The 6,006-nt window shown below is 42.9% G+C and overlaps 1 protein-coding gene and 1 long non-coding RNA gene across 3 annotated transcripts in view; one reads left to right on the top strand and one right to left on the bottom strand.

Moving 5' to 3' along the window:
* The window catches only part of LOC132406342 (uncharacterized), an 82,075-nt gene that overhangs the window by 76,023 nt on the left and 46 nt on the right, over positions 1–6,006 (bottom strand). For both annotated transcript variants that reach the window (XR_009516137.1, XR_009516136.1), the window contains exon 1: positions 5,793–6,006. This exon is cut by the window's right edge and continues 46 nt beyond it. This is a non-coding gene — a long non-coding RNA (uncharacterized LOC132406342). The remainder of the gene's footprint in view (positions 1–5,792) is intronic.
* Positions 4,933–6,006, top strand: part of nfixb (nuclear factor I/Xb) — a 392,155-nt gene continuing 391,081 nt past the window's right edge. Inside the window, exon 1 of the mRNA XM_059991877.1 lies at positions 4,933–5,003. The gene's annotated coding sequence lies outside the window, so the exon portion shown is untranslated. The remainder of the gene's footprint in view (positions 5,004–6,006) is intronic.

Below are 6,006 nucleotides of genomic sequence, written 5' to 3' on the forward strand. Positions count from 1 at the left end.
CTCAGATCATGCTGAATGATAGAATAGACTCTCCGTTTTCAGTGTGAGGATAATATTGTCAAACCAGCATCATTTGTGGCTGGTAGTCCCAGTGATTGTGCACTGCATAGATACAGTCATAGAGAAATGCAGGGCACTTAGTCCACCAAGACCCTTGCCCATTGTTACATTACTCCTATATTGGCTCATTTTATTTCTTCCCAGATTCTCATCAACTGCTCCCAACACCAGCACTGCCCCCCCACCCAAGCTTGTACCACTCACATACACACCAGGGTTAACTTACAACAGTCAAATAATATTTCAACATACACTTCTTTCAGATTGGGAGGAAACTGGAGAATCTTGTAGTATTGTGAGCAGTTTTAGGCTCCTTATCTAAGAAAGGGAGTGCCTGTATTGGAGAAGGTCCAGAGGAGGTTCACAAAAATTATCTTGGGAATGAAAGGGTTAATATATGAGGAGCATTTGATAGCTGTGAGCCTGTACTCATCAGTGTTTAGAAGAATGAGAGGGGGATCTCATTGAAATATATTGAATATTGAAAGGCCTGGACAGAGTAAACATAGATAGGATGTTTCCTCTAGTGGGTGAATCTAGGACCAGAGGGCACAACCTTATAATAGAGGGATGTCCATTTAGAACAGAGATGAGAAGGAATTTCTTTATCCAGAGGGTGGTGAACTTGTGGAATCCATTGCCACAGACCACTGTGGAGGCCAGGTCATTTAATATATTTAAAGCGGAGGTTCGATAGGTCCTTAGTTAGTCAGTTTACAGGCAGAAGGCAGAAGAATGTGGTTGAGAGGGATAATAACTCAGCCATGATGTACTGGCAGAGCAGATTCACTGGGCTAAATGACCTAATTCTGTTCCTATGTCTCATGGTCTAAAGGCCTTAAACCCATTCAGACACAGTGAGAATGTGTAAACTCCACATAGTCAGTGTGGGTGATCATGACTGATCCCAGAATGCTGGAGCTGCAAGGCTTGTGGATTTGGGGGGGGGGGGTGGTGGGGGAGGGAATTGCAAAGTCAGACTCGACACCGTGGTATCCCATTGTGGTCTGTCACTGCTCATTCTGCATGGCTCATGCTATGTGGATGGGCATCTCTGCAAAGTGATGCTGGGGACTGTGAAATGTGCAAAATTAAGATAAGCAAAACCATTTTACCTAGAAATGTCATCACTGTGAATATCAAAAATATTTAGTGGTTAAAAATTACTTAGACCACCGAACTAAGCAAATGTAGTTATTTATTTAATTATTTAGATACAGCATGGAATCAGCCTTTCTGGCCCTTTGAGCCATGCTGATGAGCAGTCTCCCAATTTAATCCTATCCTAATTATGGGACAATTTACAATGGCCAGTTAACCTACCAACTGGTAGGTCTTCAGACTGTGGGAGGAAAGAGCACACCAAGGAAACCCTCATGGTCATGGGAAGAACATTAAAACTCTTCACAGGAATTGAACCTGGGTCTCTGGTATTGTAAACCACTGTGCTAACCACTATGCTACCATGCCACCACAATAATTAGAAGCATGTTATGAAACATATCTCTACACTGCAGACAGAGACAACGTGTAATGGTGCTGTAAGATTATGGGGTAATGGTACCTTAATAACTGATGTAATACAATGGAGCGGGTTTGGCAGGGTTTAACTATACTGGGTAGGATTAATGACTGATACATTTATGTTCTTGCATGAAAATCCTTTGCTGTTTGAATGAAGGTATGAAGCCACTTAATCAACAAGCTAATGAGCTATTACATAGAACATAGATAACCTACAGCACAACACAATAGAAGATGGAGATACTTGATATTTAGAAGCTAAAATAACCTTTTCTCTCTCTCTCTCTCACTCTCTCTCTCTCCCTCCCTCCCTCCCTCCCTCCCTCCATGATTTCTCAGACAGCTGAAAGCAGACTGAGATACCAGAGAGAGATGGCAGGGTGAATGAATATGCTCACTCAACACCATAACCCTGTGTCCCCACAGCCCTCTCTCCTGGAGGGAACAGGGGAAGAGCAATAGTGTCTGTTTGCAGAAAACTAAATCTGGGAAATTCCTTGGCAGTTTCTTGTTGATGTAGCAAATTATCCCAATGACATCTAGTCAAAGGTATCACACTGAGAAATAGAGGCAAAAACCTAGACAGATGCTGGATTTAAGGAAGTTTTGAGGGGAACAATGGATGAGAGAGAGAAAGAAGGAGAGGGAGGCAGGGATAGAGGGAAGGAGGGAGGGAATGAGCAAGCAAGTGAGATGGGGAGAGGGAGAAGGAGGAAGGGAGGGGGAGAGAGAAGAGAGAAGGAGAGAACCTGAAAGGGAGAGAGAATCAGGGAGGGAGAAAGAGGTTCTGATAGAGGGTAGAGAAAGAGGGAGAAGGAAGGTGAGGGATATGGAGAAAGGGAGAAAGAAAGTTGAATAGAGAGAGTGAGAGAGAGGTAGAGAGGATAGAAAGATGGAAAGAGGAGGGAATGAAAAATGGAAGGAATTCCTGAGGGAAGACTTTCTGTAGTTGAATGCTTAAATTTGAGGATTGACACCAGGCCAAGACTGAATAAATCAGCCTTGGCAATTAGTTATATAGAGCCACAAAGTTGTACAGCCCTTCAGACCATATATGTCCATGCTGAATGTTAGGGACAGGTATAGTTTGAAAGGCATTTTACAATGACCTTTGTAGACCATTGGAGATATTCCCATATCTCAACCTTTCTGCTTTACACATCAGAATAAGAATCAAGTTTATTATCACTATCTTAGATGAAGTGAAAAATGTGAATGGCAACCTGGTTGGAAGGGAGGTGTGGGAAGAAATGAGCAACAAAAACACACTTGTAATGTTCAGGAAGAGCCCAGGGTTTAGCCTGAGAACATTAGAATCAGTGATCCATCAGCTGGGCAGCCAACTCTGCACATGTCACTGAAACAGACAACTAACAGCAGTCCAGAGATGGTCAGTGTGGGGACCCCTCCTGAGAAATCAGGAATGAGGAGTCATGGGGTAGGCAAGTTGTCAAAGCATCAAGTAAATTTATTATCAGGTCACCTTACTATAGGAAGGATGTGAAAAGAGTGCAGCGGAGATTTACAAGATTGTTACTTGGATTGGGGACTATGCCTTATGAGAATAGGTTGAGTGAACTCAGCCTTTTCTCCTTGGAGAGATGGAGGATGAGAGGTGACCTGATAGAGCTGCACAAGATGATGAGGGGCATTGATCGTGTGGATAGCCAGAGACTTTTTCCCAGGTCTAAAATGGCTAACACAAGGGGACATAGTTTTAAGGTGCTTGGAAATAGGTACAGAGGGGATGTCAGGACTGTTTTTCAAATAGAGAGTAGTGGGTGTGTGGAATGCAGTGCTGGTGGTGGTGGTGGAAGCAGATACAATAGGATATTTTAAAAACCTCTTAGATAGGTACATGGAACTTGGAAAAATAGAGGGCTATGCACTAGGGAAATTCTAGGCAGACCCTAGAGTAGGTTACATGGTCAGTACAACATTGTGGGCCGAAATTTCTATGTACTATATTCAAAGTAAGTATCTGTCATCATTTACTACCATGAGATTTATTTTTTGACAGACATTCACAGGAAAATAAAGAAATAGATAAATAAATGCAATAAAATTTATAAAAAACTTTACGTAAATAAAGACTGATAAACAACCTTAATAGACATAGGAACAGGCTTAGGCCATTCAGCCCATCGGGTCTGCGCTGGCATTCCATCATGGCCTGTTTCTCGGCCCTATTGATTGAATCTGAGTGCAATGTTTGAGGTATGTGTACAACTGTAGCAAGATTACAAGGCAACGTCAAAGGAAATTTATTATCAAAGCATGTATATATCACCATATGCTACCTTGAGATTTATTTCCTTGCAATAAAGAAATATAATTGAATTTATGAAAACAACTATACTTAACAAAGACTGACAAACATTCAATACACAAAATCATGCAGATGATAATTTTTTTGAAGGCAAGTAAATCAAACTGAGTTGTAGAGAACTTGAAAGTTATTCTATAGGTTGTGGAGTTTGAACTGAAATGAGGAGAAAATTCTCCCAGAGGATTGTAAATCTCTGGAACTCTCCACCACAGAGGGAGTGCAGTCAACCACTGCATTCAGAACACAGATGATAAATCTGTGGATATCGAGAAATCATGTGTATGGATAGTAAAGGAAAGCAGAGCAGAGAATGATCAACAATGGTCTTGGTGGATTTAGGAACATGGGTGGAGAGCTGAAGGTTTTCTCCTGTTCCTTATCTTGGATTCTAACCTCAGCTTCCCAGCCGACCGCTGATTCATCTCTGTAGGTAGGCTGAATTTCTTTCCCGAGCTATTTTTCGGCACATTGTCAACGCTCAAGCACTTTGTTCCCCCATTTTAATTCAGCTTTTAGATTTGAATACGTCGATAGTTATATCAAAATAGTGCAATCCTACATAATATATGCAAATATATATATATAAATAAGAATAATGGAAGTAAGAAAAATAAAACAAAATAAAAAGAACGAAATGGTGGAAACACTCAGAGGATCGAGTAGAGTCTGTGAAGTAGACAGATTTTAGCTACATGCGGGCGACCATTCGTCAGAACTCTGATGAAATGTCATTCACCCAACATGCGAGTTCCCTCCTAGATGCCACATGACCTGCTGAGTGTTTCCAACGTTTTCTCTTAATTTCCAGATTTCCCAGCAACTGTTGGTATTTTTGCTATTAAAACACGTTAGTTGTCCAAAAATAAAACAATAATTTTCTTGGAATTGATACTTCTGTCAAATTTTTAGCTACTTGCGTTAAGAATGGCACATACGTTTATGTGTCCATCCGTTTATGTGTGTGCGCGCCTGCAATATATTTGTCCAGCCTTACAAGCGGACACTATAACTTTGTAGCTGGAAGTCTGGGAGGACTGTACGTAAGCACCAAATCCAGAGTCGAAACGCTTCCTGTACCACCCCGTGCCAGGTATGTAACAGGCGGATTGCCCAGTCAGAGCACGCTTCACAAAGCTCACAGGCGTCTAAATTAACCATGCTAGAAATGTGACCACAACTTTTGATTTCCCCTAAAGTCACTCCAACAGCCAACACCCCCTTCCCCCCCCCCCTCTCCTCAGTAGCTCCCTTCCACGGTAAGCGGTTGCGGAAACGAAGGAAAGGTGAATTGCCCAGTTGGCGCCTGGTGTGACCGGCACCCCTTCTCACAACGGACTCTGAAACGATCTGAAGTGAAACATTCCGCTCCCACAGAACAGTGTGCATATATTTAATAATTACCCTGGCTTTAAATGCTATTGAGGCTAAAGGAGAGGGCGAGGGTTGCGAGGTAGAGGAGGATGCCTGGAATGACCCTATTTGTGGGACTCGGGGCGGTGGGGGGGGATCGTCAGTGCCATCCACTCCATCGTCTCCTCACCCCTCGTTTTACCTCCTTAGCCCCGTTCGAACAGCAGCCCCTAGCGCTAGCCCCGGCCCTTCCCCGGGTGATTGACAGCTCCGATCGGAATGGGAGGCATGCGGTAGACGTGCGACAGAAAGCGACGATCTTACGACAAAACCAGATACCGAGACCGCCGCAGATTTCGAAGAATTCCCAGCCCCTCTAAAACTCGTCGGGATAAAAAAAACAGCGGCACAATTCACTTAACTCATTTACAACAGAGACCGTCTCCCTCCCCGCCCCCACTCTCCGTATAAAAACAAAAAGCACGCACGATATTTTTCACCGTATCAACCCCAAATTCACATTACGTACAGTTTCGCCTTCTGATTTTTTGCTCTTCTTTTTCAAAATAAACCCCTCCAGGAAAACAATTTCTCTCTCTCTCCGAGTTTGATTTTTTATAAACTAAAGTCCAGATATATGTGTGTGTCCTGTCAGTGTTTACGCGAGTGTTAACTTTTACCAAACAAAAACGACAAAGTTTCAGGAACGGACGCTGTTGTCACTTCGCAGAGAGCGGCTGTGC

Source organism: Hypanus sabinus, chromosome 16 (genome assembly GCF_030144855.1).
Source record: "Hypanus sabinus isolate sHypSab1 chromosome 16, sHypSab1.hap1, whole genome shotgun sequence".
NCBI lineage: Eukaryota > Metazoa > Chordata > Chondrichthyes > Myliobatiformes > Dasyatidae > Hypanus > Hypanus sabinus.